Raw genomic sequence first — 15669 nt, forward strand, 5'->3', positions numbered from 1 at the left:
CACTTGACTGAGTTATGTGTTCCTGAAGCTGTATTTCACTCAATGAAGTCAGAAGGTAACTGTCCTTTTCTCCTGCAGCAGTTTGTGAAGTTTCTTCTCTCTGCTCAATACTACTTCCTTAATTTTTATAATCTTGTATTACTACAACTATTTTCTGGTATCTGTACTGATCATTACTGTAATTTTAAAATCTCTTTAAGGTCTCTTTGACCCCTCAGAATGAGCCTCTTAACTTTGCCTCAGAACTGAAATAATTGAAACCATTTAGAGTTTAGTTGCTTTATAATGCACCTTTCTCCAAACATAACCTTCCTGAGACAGTGACCCATGCTCCATGCAGTAGTCTGGGGCCTAATAACCATTTTCCAGGGGACTGTATTGCCTCTTTGGTGGTGCATTATAGCTCACTGTTCCATCGGTTTAGCGTCTTGTTTGCCTTTTTTATTGCAGCTGTGCACTGAAGTGACATTTCCTATGTGTTTTTTTTCCACAGTAACCCCTTTCTCTCTCTGATCAGCGTGTTGAATGTAACACCCATTCCCTACATTTGCTCTTTGTTCCCAGACTAATTACTTTTCATTTTCTACACCAAGCAGCATTTGCCATCTGCTGGCTCATCAACTAAATGATCCAAATCCCTTTTGAATCCGCTTGCATTGTTCCTTATCGCTTCTCTGTGCTTCCAGTTTCACCATCCAGCCAGTGGAGATTCCCTGCACACAGTGCTCACCTGAGGCGCAGTAGCAGAGAAATGGGAAACAACATGATCTCCTCACACCTAGGGCAGAGCATCCTGCCTGCATTTGCCACTTGCTGCATTCATATAGGAAAGAAGGGTTCCCTTTGGAAAAAATTAGGCTCACATATGCTTTAGCCTGCTTGAGATAAAGCATGGCTTTAAGCCCAGGCCCTGTGCTGGAGGACAGTGCAAGGCAGTCTCTTACACCAGGGATCCAAGACAGGATGCAGCTTTCAGAGACCTCATCTGGTGTGCCCACACCAAGATACAGCACGTACTCCACTGCCCACCTCACAGCTCCCATAACGTGTCCTGGAAGAAGAGGCACATTCCACATCTGCTCACACCGTGTCCTGTTTGTGTGTGCACGGGTGTCTGCACACGTCTGCATATGGGGAAAGGGGAAAAGAAAGATGAACATGGAAACAAGATGAGATTTCACTCATATAGAAACCAGCACCATCATAGTCCTACAGGCAAAAGCATCAATTTCCTCTCAGCCCAACAGGGCAATTTCTGAAAACCCAGCACAAAGACCTAACTGTGGGCCACCCAATTGTGGCCTTACGGTACCTGAAGGGAGAATACAAAAAGACAGACAGATACTATTTGCAAGGGCATGTAGTGACATAAAAAGGGGGAATGACTTCAAACTGAAAGAGGGTAGGTTTAGATCAAATACTAGGAATAAATTCTTTACTGTGTGGGTGGTGAGGCACTGGGACAAGTTGTCCAGAGAAGCTATAGATGTCCCATTCTGGAAGCCCTCAAGACCAGTTAGATGAGGGACTGAGCAACCTGGTCAAGTGGAAGATGACCCCCCTGCCCATGGCAAGGGGGTTGGCACTAGATGATCCTTAAGGTCCCTTCCAATCCAGGCCATTCTATGATTTATGAACTTGTTCTGAAATACCTCAGGAAATGTCTAGTGTGTGGAAGGCCAGATGTATGTGTACGAATCAGGGGTCAGCTGGGGGCACACACTTTTTTCCAGGCTCTGAGAACGAGGATAGTGCAGACTAAGCAGTGATGCTTTTAAAACAGGGTTTATGGGCAGGCTTATACTGTGCTGAAGCATGTGGCACATGGCCTTCTCTTGGAAACTCTTTTCTGTCTCAGCAATAGGAAGCCTGACTTGCTGGTCTGTTGCCTTTGCCTTGTTTTGTTTGTCATTTAAGGAAAAAAATGTCTTGGATCACCCAGAATGAGCAATCCTCGGGACGATTTTTATGGTCTTCCTTTGAAAGCATTGAACACACTTGATGCACTAGCAATTGCCTGTCCAAGCTACATTCAGGTAAGAGAACTAGACAATCTGTGCATTGCTTGCAAATCTTCTAATAATTTATGTGGAAAATGACCACAGAATGGTTCATTCAGAAGGTTACCATTTTGCAGCTGTTTTAGGGTCCACGTGTAAAATTATCTGTTTTTCTTTACAGTTCATTGATTTTCTGAATCCCAAGTTCAGAAAGACCAAGCTTGATTTCAAACATTTGCTGCTCCCATTTATAGTGTTTTTACATGGTGATTTGAGTTAGGACTGCAAAACATAGATAAATCTTTAATAAGCTATGAACGTCACAGGAAATAATTTGTGCTATGCCTTTCTCGGGCAGGCAATCAGCATAACCAGCCAAACTAACTTGTCCTTGCCTGTGATTGGAGATACTACTTTTTATCCCCAATTTTTCACGTTTAAAAATCAGCTGGAGCTCTAAATGTTCGGCATTTTTGAAAAACAATTTTTAACTCTAATTGAGCATGGAAAAATTAGCATTTACTACTTACTACACTCACATCCTCTGTTCTGCTAAAACAGTGCACTAGAAAAAAGGAGTTTTGCTAATTCATGGCATTCTTTATTAATATGTAAATCAGAGGAATTCATCACAGTCTTGGGTGGAAAGATTTTTCATAGTCTTCATTTTAGTCTTAGGTCGCTAATAAAAGAATGAAGCTCCAAGCTGAATTTCACTTAGTTTCATGTCTGAAGAGTTAGCATTCTGGGAGAACAGTGACAGCCAATATTCAGCATTTTTAAACAGCAAAACTGCTGCAAGCTGGTTTAGACCCGTCCCTGTACATCACAGCTGTATCATTTGTGCAGCACACAGCCTCACAGAACTGCCTGGAATTCAGGAGTGTGATTGGACCATGCATCTCTAGGATTATTCAATTCACTGGAACTTCTCAAAACCTTCTCTATCATAACATTTAGACCCATCCAGCACCTCAGTCTTGGTTTCCCTTCTGGCAAATTTACATACAATGAAAATAGGACAGGAGTCTTGCAAAAAGGGAAGGATTCCAATGCTCCCTCAATGACACTATGATTTGCTCTATGTCATAACATGAAGCAATTGAAATTCTCTCCAGAAACGCTGCAGAGGCCTCTGTCTACACGCAACCCAACCAAACAAAAAAACCCCAAACCTCTACTGACCAGTCTCCTTCTTCAGATATTTTTGTGCCTCTAGCGTCAGCACAGATTTTTTTTCTTTTCTACTTTCTACTACCAGCATGGTGATAGCACTTATGCCATTTCATCCTTGCTGACATGCTGTCCTCTTTTTTCCCATTCTACTATCCCCATTCTACTTGTTTATCCCTTCCTTTAGTGTTGTGGCAATTCTGACTCTCTCTGGGACTCCGCACTGGGCTGAGAGCCAGCACAGGCCAGATCCATTCAAGAGGCTGTTTTCTCACGAGCTGTCAGTTTGCCTGTACCTCAGAACAGCCGAAGGATAAAGTGTTAAGAAGACTGTGATGCATGGCAGAGAAGTGAGAAGAATATGAAAGACTGACTTTTGTGACTAACATTCATCTTAATATCAAACATTCCAAAGCCCAGACATTTACATATGAGCTAGCCACCCTAGAGTCTGTATAGTCAGGTACATTCAAGGCTTGCTCAGCTGTGAGTATCTAAATTAGGAGAAGTTAATTCAATCCTTCACTTCTCATTCAAATTGCATCTTCTGTATCAGCATTCACTATATCCACTACATCCACTTCACTGATGCCAATACTATTTTTCAATTCTTAAAAATAACACAAGCCATAACATGAAAAAGTATGCCAGAGTACAGCTCTGTCTTCCAAAGTACGTCAGGATCCTTTCTGCCTGTTAACTGCAAGTAGAGATAGAATCTGTAATCTGTTTGGTATTCACTGTCATTCAGGAACCCCGAGAGACACAACAAACACTTTGACTAATTTCTACTATGGAGAAGCTGAGCTCTCCTATGGCTTTAGAGAGAAAGAACCCCAGCAATAATTCCTGGCCCTCTGCGCAGACAGAAGAGAATATATAAGTCTGTTTGAATGTTGTCTGATCACAATACCCATCAAAAAAAAAAAAAAAAAAATCTTGCCAGGAAGCAAAATATATGAACTTCCATACAACTGAGATCTCAAACGATTCTGAGGAGAAGGAAAACACTGGCTCCAAGTAGAAAAAGGGGAAAGAACTGGAGGTAACTGGCCTCATAAGAGAAAAATCCTTCCCCTTCCTTAACACAGACTACCTAGAGTTCACAGAGTAAGAGACTTCAGAGGGTAAGAACTCTCCTCCTATGCAACTTGTAAACAGGTCAGCAGGGGCCTTGCAAAGTCCCACAGTCAGAGGGAGTCAGTCTGCTGGGTCATTGTCAAGAGAGATCCATGTCTCTGAATATGGAGAAACAGAGCAGCTGGGTGAGATACACAGCTTTAGGCTCCTTTTTGTTATTGTGATCCAATATGCCTACGCAGGGTTTTGTTGTTGGTTTGAGGTTTCTTCCAGTTGTCTAACAGAGACTTTGTTGTTTTGAATTGACTGTCCTGTGTTGTAGCAAGCAACTGCTTTAGGCAGAACCCTGTACCAAGGTCTGTGTCCAACAATGCTCCAAGCTCAGCTGGGAACAATCAAGAAACTGTAAGAACCACAGCAAATGAGATCAAGGTCTCCACTTCAACTTCTCTTTGAAACAGAGAGACAAAACTTGTAATCAGTGAGTATTAGCCTAGGAAGACCACGAAAATAAAAGGTAAATGGAATAAAGGCACGCATTCTATCTATATATGTATAATATACTCTTACTTAATATCTTTGAGTATAGAGCTACAGTTTCAGATTCATTAAAAATGGGGCTGCAGGTGGCAATCCAATCATGTATTTTTGCCCTTCACACAAAGAATTTTGCATGGAGGGAACTGCTGAAATGGAGATACCAGAGCACTATTGAGATGATGTAGAAATCTTTGCAGATGTGCAATTTTCATCTAAAATAAATTCTACTGCAGTGTCCTAAACTGCTTCAGCACAAAATTAGCCAAAATAAAACTTATTTTTAAGTATTCTTCCCAGTTGCAAGGGCAGATGCAGCCCTGACGTGTGACTGGAGGAGGATTCTTCACCATTCATCTGTGCCCACAGGATCTGCACCAGCAAAGAGTGTTGCACCCACCAGTGGTAATGAGCAAGAGGAACACAGAACCAAGAGATCTTTAGACTCTTCAGTCTATTTGACACACTTTGTGTAAAACAGGCCTGATGCATTGCTCCATTCTGGACATTAGTGCACCTCTCCAAAATGACTGCTGGGGGGTAAAGTAGGTTCATAAAATAAAGCCACATGCCAACATGTTTCACTCTTCTTAGCTGGGCAGTTTGAAGACATGAGACAAATATATATTGGTGACATCTTTCCCTTCAACCACCGGTCCTGTGATCTGCAGTAGTAACTCAACAACCATATTGCTCCATCATTAGCAAAATGCCTGAAGCTAAGGTTGGCTCTGATTCCTTCCAACAGCTTTTCCAGGTTTGTTTGTTTTTCATAATTGCTTTGCTTCCCATCATTTTTTACCTAGGTCTTTATTCTTGCCTTAAGAATGCCTTCTGTGCAAAGAGCCTCACAGCCACTTCCCCTAATGCCAGGCCCAAATGCAGAGTGCTGCTCTCTGCAAGGTTTGATTTTATGTTATTTTATCCTTTCAGGACTGCTCTTAGTTACATACTGAGAAAAATTTTCAAAGGGGGAGCGGGGGGGTGGCAGCACAGATTGTTTGCAACTGTAAATTATCCTAGAGGTTTGGTGGGGTTTTGTTGTTTGTTTGGCGTTTTTTTTCTGTTATGTTTAAAAACCTTTCCAGAGGAACAGGGATTTCTGTCCCTGGCTAGAAATCTTCCTTAGGTTCTTTCACTCTGGAAAGAGCGAGAGAAGCTCTGCTTAGTAGAACTAATTAATCATAATTGTAATAAAACATTTATTCCACTTCAAAATATCTGACTGCCTTGTGGTTTAGGAGCTAATAAAAATAGGCATCATGATTAAAAAGTAGGTGTAGGCAGTGATATGTAATAATGCTACAAGCAAACGCTGCAGATGAGATTTTACAACAGCACTTTCACTGGTTAACATGAAACAATAGTGCTCGGTCAGGAAACTACTGCAATAATCCTGCAGCTTTTACATGTCAATATTTAGGGCATTACTACAGCAGGCTGTGTTACTACGGCATTGCAGGAGTTGTGAAATGTGTCTCTGTCGTTCGTAATTACCTCGGCCCTGCGAGAGACGTGCGAAACTACAGAGGAGCAGGCTCCCCCTCCCTGGGCTCTGCGGCCTGCTGCTGAGGGGCGGGAGGACGGCGGGGCGGACGGCCGGCCGGGGAGCCGGGCTGGGAGCCGAGCCGGGAGCAGGGCTGGCGGCGGGGCTCTCCGGAGGGCGGCCCGAGGGCACAGGGGCCGGGCGGGGCGGGCTGTGCCCGCAATGCAGCACCGCCTCGCCGGAGCCGCCGCCGCCCCGGGCGCGCAGGCAGCCGCGTTCCCCCGCCGCGCTGCCCCCCGGGACACGGCCGCCCGGGGCCGCCCCCGGCCCGGGGCTGCGCTGGCCGTGCCGGTCCCTGGTGCCGGCTGGCTGCCGCAGGAGGTGCGTGTGTAACACGTGTTTGCGCGGAGAACGGCACCACACTGACGGCCACAGCCCGAGCCACTGGTGCTGGGGATAAGGCATGGCTACTGAAACAGCCTTCTGTGCCTTGGGCGGAGACAAACACCTGCATGAATTACAAGGCGGAACCTGCTGGTATGAAAGGGTCCAGAGACAGAGTTCAGTCTAGCTTCAGTGTTCCCTATTCTCATCCCTGTGCTGTCCGAATAAAAATCACCTCCGAATTTGCGGCTGAGAACTGAACCTGAGTTGAACCCACCCAGTGTGAATTTGACACAGGTGATCCTTCCGAGAGCTCCTGGACCAGGAGAACTACAGAGTGAGAAGTAAGGACCTTTCTCCCATAGACAAGGAAAAGGTCCATTGCTGCTAGTCTCAATAGTTTATTTGTCTGACACGACTGCTGCTCACAGCAGCTGCAGGCCGATGACTGCCATGGTAAAGCGATGAGCAGCAACTGGATGTCAGTTTCACCTCATGGACCCTCTCTGGAAATGGATGAAGGTGGCAAAAACATCCTCTACTATACAATCAGCTTGGCTGTGGTAGAACCAAGCAATTGGAAGTGCTCTGCCCTTCAAACAGACCAGCAAAACAGCAGGCAATGGCATAGCCCAAGTTTTCTTCTTCCTCTGTGGAATGGCAGAAGATTGGCACTCTGTTGACCCATGCATTGGAGTGTCGTTGACAGCCCAACATCACCCTGGGAAACACATGAAATTAGAAAGAATACATAGAAATATCAGCATGGGGAGGGATCTTCCCTTGGTGGCTTTACGTGCCCTTTCTGACAATATGAGATGTCACGACAGAAGCCATAGCAGCCATAGCCACTGCTTGGTAACACTTCCTATATTAGGCTGCAAGTAGCATGACCCTGAGCCTCTCGAGTTTCACCTGGAAATGCCTTTGTGCTGAAGTTACTGAAACTACATCAGACATACTTTCTGTACATTGGAGCAGATTTTGACTCAGAAAATGAGATTTATATGTAACAGCTGCTCAACAATACCACCTCATTGAGATGCCCAGCTAAAACCTCAGTCCCACTGAACACCTAGTGCCTCTCTTCCCATCCTCAGATTTGATTCCAAACTCAATGAAGACAGCAAGAATGCTTTTACTGAAGTCAGCAGGCTTGAACCAGGCTTCACCCTGTAAATGTTTACCAATGACTAAGCAATAAACCCAGTTCCCAATCTGGCTACTATAACCTAAAATGTTTCTCTATCAGTTCAGGAGCTGGTGAAGATGAGTTACAGCATGAGGGTGTTAAAAGACAGGAGATAACTCACTACTGTTATTTTTTGGCCCTTTTCCTAGACTTACCTATTTTTATCCTATTTTTAACATTAATTCTGTTTTCTGTTTCTTCCTAAACTAATATTGGCCTATTTTAACTAACTGTATCTATTCTTTGCTGAAAGTATAGAATGGCTGTTTCAGGTTTTTTCACTGGTAACTCTTACCCCAGCTATATTTCACAAAACAAAATAGCTGTCCCCACATGCCTCTCTAAATAATTGTTCGTTCCTCTTATAATTTGCTTATATGTCAGTTTCTATTTAAAAATAAAATACAATCATTGACTAACCATTTTAAAGCTGTTCTTGCTAACTTAAATTAATCCCCATTCCACTTGTCTTTCTGCCTTTCTGCTCCACAACGGCCCCCTAGAGAAATAGCTCTGTAAGAAAAAAAATAATGCACATATCCAGTCATGCAACACTTTTAACAGTTAGTTTACTCTCAACTGGCAAGGACTGGGATTGGTAGAGTCATTTTCTAGCAAAACTGGAAAATGTTGGCCCAGTGAAATGGATATATTCTAGGTAACATATATTTTCTAAAAAGTATTTTTCAGAACTTTTTTTTTTTTCAGGTAATATAATTGCTGATAAAAATTAGACTGAAAGCAGTCAGCAACAGTGTCTCCAAAATTTTACTTAAAGCTGGTCAAAACTTTAGTTAGTGCTTCTCTCTGGCAGGAAACACCCATATTGTGAAGACAAGTTTCATTAAAATACTGAGTGAAAGTCAAGTATTTGAGTGTTTCTCATGAAGGTGCTAAGAGTTGTGCTATAAATATTTCTCAAAGTGAAATGCAGCAATCACTCTGGCTAAAATAGCTGATGCTCAGCTGAGAGACAGATCTGAACTCGAGTTTTCCTTATCCTACAACTAGATATGGGTGAAAGGCTGGACATTCATTAAATTTTTAGTGTTATCACACAAAGCAGAGAAAAAAAATATTTGAAATGGGAACATTTTTCACAGAACAGGACAACTGTGGCTATGCAGATGGAGAAAAGAAGGTTCCCCATAAGCCCTTGTCTTACAGTGACAGCTTCATACCTGGAACTAAATCTGTATGGGTCTGAGTCCATCTGACTGGTGTGGTTATAACCAAATTGGAGGTTTGCCTAGTATCACTGGGGACTCCTAGCAGATCTGTTTATGTGGACACAATTGTAGGACTGGGGCTATTTGCTATTTATGTAACAAATTCCATATACCAGAATCAGAAGAAGTCAATAGTAATTTTTATGTAAATTTCATAAAGTAGCACAATTAATAAGACAGGTGTTTCTAAGTATTTCTCTCTTATTTCCCCTACATTCCCATACCACTATTACACCGGCTTTCCTGTACAAGAATCTCCACATACCCTATGTTTTCCCCCACAATTGGCCTTCTGTTCCTCTCAGCCTCCCCATGGATACACTTCAGAGTATCCCCAGTGTACTGAAAGGAGGTTGCAACCAGGTGGGGGTTCACTCTCTTCTCTCAGGTAACTACCGACAGGACAAACTGTGCCAGGGTAGGTCTGGGTTGGACATCAGGGGGAATTTCTTAATGGAAAGAGTTGTTAAATGTTGGAATGGGCTGCCCAGGGAGATGGTCGAGTCACCATCCCTGGAGGTGTTCAAGAAATAACTGGAAGTGGCACATAGTGCTAAGGTTTAGTTGACAAGGTGGTAACACTAAAGGTTGGACTTGACAATCTTGGGAATCTTTGCCAATATAAAAATTCTGTGCTTCTGCAATTAAAAATGCAGAATCACATGGGAAGAGCCAGTGTATCCAGCACGTGAGAGGAACAAGCAGGCCCTTCTTCTGTGGAGGAAATCCCTTCTACAGCGAGGGTGGCGAGGCCTGACCCTGGCGAGCTCCAGTTCATGCAGGAGAACCCAGTCTGGTCAGGGACAGGGCTGGGGGTGACCCGGCCCCCGGGTCGCCGGCCAGAAGGTGGGCCAGCGGGAGCAAGCACCGCCACAACCCCTCTCGGGCCTTCCCCACCGGTGTCCTGGCTGCAGGGCGGTCCCCGGGCGCGGGAGCTCCGGGCTGTGCTGGGCGCGGCAATGCCCGGTTCCGGCCCGGTTCCGGCCCGGTTCCGGCCCGGTGCCGGCCTCCGCTCCCGTCCCGGTGCCGAATCCCCGCCCGTGCTTGCGGCGCGCCCCTCGGGCCGCCAGGAGGCGCCACCGCCCCGCGCCCGCCGCAGCCCGTCCGCGCGCCTGGGGAGGTGCGCGAGCTCTCGCGCCGCGCCCCGCCCCTCCCCTCCCCGCCGTCACGTGCCCGCCGTGCGAGCGCCGCCGCCGCCGCCAGGCGCTTCTCTCCCTGCGGGCGTGCCGCCAGGGGGCGCCGCGGCCCAGGGGCCCTGCCCGGGCCGGCGCGCGCCGTTTGTTGACCGCGCGGCGGCGGCGGGTTGGTGGCGCGAGACTCTCCCGTGACGCGCTCGCGGGAAGGGAAGGGAAGGGGGTGGGGGTGGGGAAGGGGCCGTGCCGGGGACACCGAGCGAGGTGCGGGGAGAGAGAAGGAGGGAGGGAGAAGGAGAGAGAGAGCGGCCGGCTCTGGAGAGGAGGAGGAGGAGGAGGAAGAGGAGGAAGCCCGCGGGCAGTAGACGGCGGTTGCGTGCGTCCGTCCGTCCGTGCCGGAGGGGGAGCCGCGATGTGAAGCCCCACACACACACAACACGCACACGCACACGCACGGCCCGGCAGGGCAGGAGGCAGCGGCGGCGCTCCCGGGAATGTGTGTCTGGGACGCGGCAGAAGGTGAGCGGTGGCGGAGCGGGCGCCTTCCCCCCCACGGCGCGGCGGACCCATGGCGGGAGGGACGTGCGGGGGGTGGCTCGGGGACGGGGAGAAGGAAGGCAGGGAGGAGGAAGGGAGGGGAGCGGGAGGCAGCGGCGGGGCCCGCAGCCGCTGCCCTGCCGCCCAGCCCCTCCCTGGGCCCGCGGCCTGGGCCTTCCCCGTTCTCTTCCCGGCGCGGGAACGGGGGGAAGGGAAAGGGGAACGGCGCGCGGCGTTATGTAAGCGGCGCTGAGGGCCTCGGCTGGCCGCGCGGGAGGGCGGAGGGGGGACACGGGGACAGACCCTTGTGCGCGCCCGCGAGGCGCCGCGGGGGCGCGCCAGGTGTGCGCGTGTCCGGGCCACCCGCCCCTCCCCGCACCTGTGCGTCTGTCTGTCTGTCTGTCTTGTCTGTGTCTGTCACATGGGGCCTGCGCTATAGTTGCAACACGGGTCCCCCAGGGGCGAGCGAGGCTGTGCCACAGCTTTCTGCCAGCGCGGAGGGGTCACTGCAGGGAAATAGGTTGGAGGGGGAGGAGAGGGGGAGCCCGAGCCCTGGCGCGGCCGTGCCCTCTGCGACGCTCCCCGCGCTGTAGCAGCGTGTATCTTGTCTGCGGTTTTCCCGTAGTGTTTGTCACAAGTTGTATTTGCTGAGCAATAGTGCTGGGTATAACTGGTGTGCTGAAGGGAAGAGGGAGGACCTGTGCTTGGTGAGTAAGCCCGTGCTTACCAACACTGAGGGGCAGATGTGTTCACATCTTGACCCCTTCCCGTCTGGTTTTGATGCTTTTTGCTATACAGTTACCATTGACTTGACCTGTGATACTGAACTAAAAGCCCCTGATGGGAAATGAGCTGTAGTGGCATGTTAACCTTAAGAAGGAAGAGGAGCATAGTATCGCCAGCACGTTGGGGTTTTTTTGGTAGAAAATCTGTGTGTTCTGTGCTGTAATATTCCATTATTTCTGATGCTTTAAAATCAAGATTACAGTCTTCAGAATGACAGGGCTGTGAATACTCCTGTCTTAATAACTATCTTAATGAAAAGATAAGTTTATGTTTGTTGTGCATCTTGATCTAAAATCCAGGTCCCGCCTCAAATTTGACACCATAATCCAAAGAAGCAAAACCAGGGGACTTTAATTTTTTTATCTGAATTCTTTATTCATTTAGATGCAATTGTTGCTCATATAGAACTGTTTTAAACAGTTACCTAATAACCATTAGATGCGAGAAGTTACATCTAAAATTTGTTTCTGGAATAGTCCTGTCTTACTCAGGTTTATGACATTTAACACAAATGAAATCCAAGATCAGATAGAAATCCAAATCTCTGACAAATTCCTTGCCATCTTGCCTCAAGCATGCCTCAGTTATTACCCATTCCCACCATATTGGTCTTTCATTCAGTCCATTTCTTCTGCTGGATAATGTACCAAATCCCTGTTAGTAAATAATCCCAAGCTGTCACACTGGAGGTCACTGGTAGGACAGTGTTGTAGAGGCACAGTGCAGACACCTACCTTGTGACTCACTCATGTTTAACTGCTTGAAGAAAGATTTTTTTAAAAGCAAAGTGCTAATAGGAAAAAGTCATTCGTATATTTCAAGCCTCAATTTTAAAGTGGTTGTACATTTTTTTTTTGTGTACAATATGTGGTTTATTCACTACATTATTTAGTAATGAGCCCTTCAAAGCTAAGACCAGTCCATTTTTCCAGTGAATAGTACATACACTCTTGTACAGCCCGTTCTGTTGCAGTGATAGTGTGTTGTAACAGAGTGCCAGTTTTCATGAGTTCTTTCTGATCCCTTGACCCACATGACTTCTTGAAATAATTTTTATGGCAAATTTTCAGTCTTTCTACCATCCCTTTCATTTACTAGAAAGATTTTTTTTTTAAAGTAAGAATTAAATTGGTTTTGAGTAGGTAGAAAAAATTAATATGATTACACAGACTTTTTTTTTAATAACCCTGGACAAGCAGGAAAAAAAATAACTGGCCTGACCCTGCCATGTGCTTTTTCCATTTGTTAGCTATTGTTTATTTCATAGAGAATGTTGATTTTTTTTTTTAATTTAACATTTTTGTCTTTTAATTAAAAGAATATATTATTATCACTGAGATCTCTGTCAGCTCTTAGGAAGTTTGCCTGGTGTGTATATATAACAAGGGAGCTAAATAGTCAAATCCTGAAACCCTTCTTCAAGAATACAATGTAGATTAATTTTGTGGTAGTGCCACGAGTTTACCTAAGCATAGCAAAATGAGGGAAAAATTGGAAACAAATAGAAATGAGAATGGCCATGGAATTACAAAAAACGTTGGAAGAGAGCAAACTTTAAGCAGATACAAAAAATCATGAGGAATTCTTAGACATGTCATACAGTATAGTTGTGGGAGTGTCTAACAGATAGGTATTTGTAGTGCTCTGCCCCAAGACCAGCTTTTTACTCTGTTGTGGAAACCAGAGCATTTAATTGGGCACACAAATGTTTTTAGGGAAGAGGGCCTGCCATGTCTGTGATCCCCTCACTCTGTATTTCATTTGGAATATCTGGTGCTCATAACATAGAAGTCAGAATTAGGAAAGGCTTCTTTCTCAGTGTTCAGCAGGAGAGAGGTGAGTGTGCAGAACAGCCCTGAATTCTGGGCTGTAATGGTAACTTCCACTCCGGTGGCTTTTATTTGAAAATCGACTTAAGGACTGCTGCTATTGTAGCTAAGGAATCCACGACTATGAAATTCCCTCAGGAGATACTTTTGGTTTGCTATATCCATAGCAAGGATTCCATATTCCTTGCTTTAAATGCCTAGGCAAACTGTAGTGCCTGAATTTCAGTGTTAGCTCTTGGATAAAGCAACTCCTTTCCCATCTCAAAGTTTCAGGTTTCCCAGCTGGTATTCTGCCTGTTTGGTAGTGCTGAAACTGGCGGCTTGAAATTCAGTTACTTGCAGAAGTAAAGCTTAGCCATGCTGTGATTAACTCTTGTGTTGTTTTGCTTTTCCATTCCCAGCTATATATAAATACTTTACCCAAGTCCCAGTGTAATGGAACTCTTGGCTGTAACCTGCTTATTTGGTTTGCCTCAATTAATGCACATCTCTTCAGTGTCTTGATTTATGTGAAAGTAAATAACCCTGGAAGAGACAAGGGTGGTTTCTCTTAGGAGAAGACACTGCTTAGGAACCTTGCAGAGTCATTCTTGCAAATGCAGGTGGAATGGTTTGAATGCCAAAGCAAGAAAGCAGTGCAGAAGCTGTGCATAGTAGGGTCAAGAACTACCCTAAAGTTTTTCCATATTAACATAGAAACTGGCAATCTTCTGGTAAGGTGGGGTATGTGGTGAATTGTGGCAGAGTCCTGGGGACTGTTGATAGTATGTTTTGTCAGGTTCTAATTGTCAGCGAATATCCAAAGTAAAATAAAGTTTAGTCCACCATGTTCATGACTTCAGCTCTTTGAGCTGACTCACATCAGTTGTTTGTTCAGGGCATGATAAGTTAGCATCTTGAACAAATGGTTGTGCTCCACTGAGGTAATTTTGGAAACCTAGGAGCCATTGCTTTTTAAAAGAAGTAATGGAATTGCTATTAATTCTTACAAACAGGAAAGCCCCTGACCCCGTGGCATGTAAGGTAAATGATTAGTGCAGTTTCCCAAGTAGTGTATGTTACCATTCTGTGAAATTGAATGCAACTCCCAGTTGAAGTAAAGTACTAAAATAATGGTTTATATTGAAAGGATACTGAATCTGCTTGTTGTTTTCAGGAAACATTAGAGCACTCGGCTCTAATACTGCCTTTTCAGCCACAGTTCCTTGATTTTCATGCTGTAGTTGCATTATTTGGTAAGCAGTTCCAAGAATCCGCTTAATAAACCAATAGTAGGGGAGAGGTAAGGTTGTAATGACTTTTCACTGTAATTTCTGGCTGGTTTGAAGTTTTAAGCGTTGCCCCTTCCTGTATCATCTATACTGATTTTTAACCCAAGTTTTAAAATTGCAGCATTTGCTTGGGATAGGCCACTTTTGCTCTGTAGCCATTTTGTATTGGTCTCTCTCCACTAAGCACCAGTGTAACATTGCTGGTTTTATGTCAGAGGTGCTTAAAATACCAACTTAGAACCAGTACAGGCCAAGAACACAATTCAGATTTGAGTATAAATTAAAGGATCTTGAAGGATTACAGCATTTTTGTTTTTTCCCTGTATTTTTCCTGGAAAATACAGAAACACGGTGCTCTTCTTATTTTTATCTGAATCTAGGAGGAAACTTGATAATATGTTGGGTCAGATCAGAAGTTTGTTTTGTTAACAGTAAGCAAACACACTGAAATACTTTCCCTTTGTGTTCTGAGCTTCTGTAGTTTCTTGCCTTAAAAAAAAAAAAATAGAATATGTTTTTATTTTATTTATCTGTTGAACAGATATGGACTTTTAGCATCCTTGGTATCCAGTGTCAGATAATGTTCAAATAAACTAGGCTATAGATTTAAAAATATTTCCATTTCTTTTGATCTCTCCACTTGTTAGTTTCATCTGATTCTTCCTCGTCTTGTTGGTCTGAGTTAATAGAAAAAAAGTAGTATCTGTAGACTAAAGAAAGATGTAGAAAACTTGAGTAGAAACTTGAAGCTTCAAGGCTAAGCATAGAAGCCTTACGTTGTGAAGATTTTACTTCAAAAAAGATTTTGCAGCTTTGAGAGTTTCAAAGGCAATGTCAGAAAAGCTTTTGGGAAGTTGGCTATGCAGTGTCAGTTGAAATTAACTGATGTCAAACACTGCTGTGAACAGAAAATCTACGTATTTCAATACTGAATCTGTAGTTATCAGTTCTTTTGCTGGTGAAGTTGTTGAGTTCTTAGAGTTTTGCTGCCCATATTTGAGTAAAGAGTCCTCCTTAGTATCTGACATCATC

At 44.9% G+C, this 15669-nt stretch overlaps 1 protein-coding gene across 3 annotated transcripts in view; it reads left to right on the forward strand.

The window, feature by feature from the left end:
• The first annotated feature begins 10436 nt into the window (after window positions 1–10436).
• The window catches only part of REV1 (REV1 DNA directed polymerase), a 57368-nt gene continuing 52135 nt past the window's right edge, over window positions 10437–15669 (forward strand). For all 3 annotated transcript variants that reach the window (XR_005955226.1, XM_041468371.1, XM_041468369.1), the window contains exon 1: window positions 10437–10733. The gene's annotated coding sequence lies outside the window, so the exon portion shown is untranslated. The remainder of the gene's footprint in view (window positions 10734–15669) is intronic.

This window comes from Pyrgilauda ruficollis, unplaced genomic scaffold (genome assembly GCF_017590135.1).
Source record: "Pyrgilauda ruficollis isolate IOZ18807 unplaced genomic scaffold, ASM1759013v1 scaffold22, whole genome shotgun sequence".
Classification (NCBI taxonomy): Eukaryota; Metazoa; Chordata; class Aves; order Passeriformes; family Passeridae; genus Pyrgilauda; species Pyrgilauda ruficollis.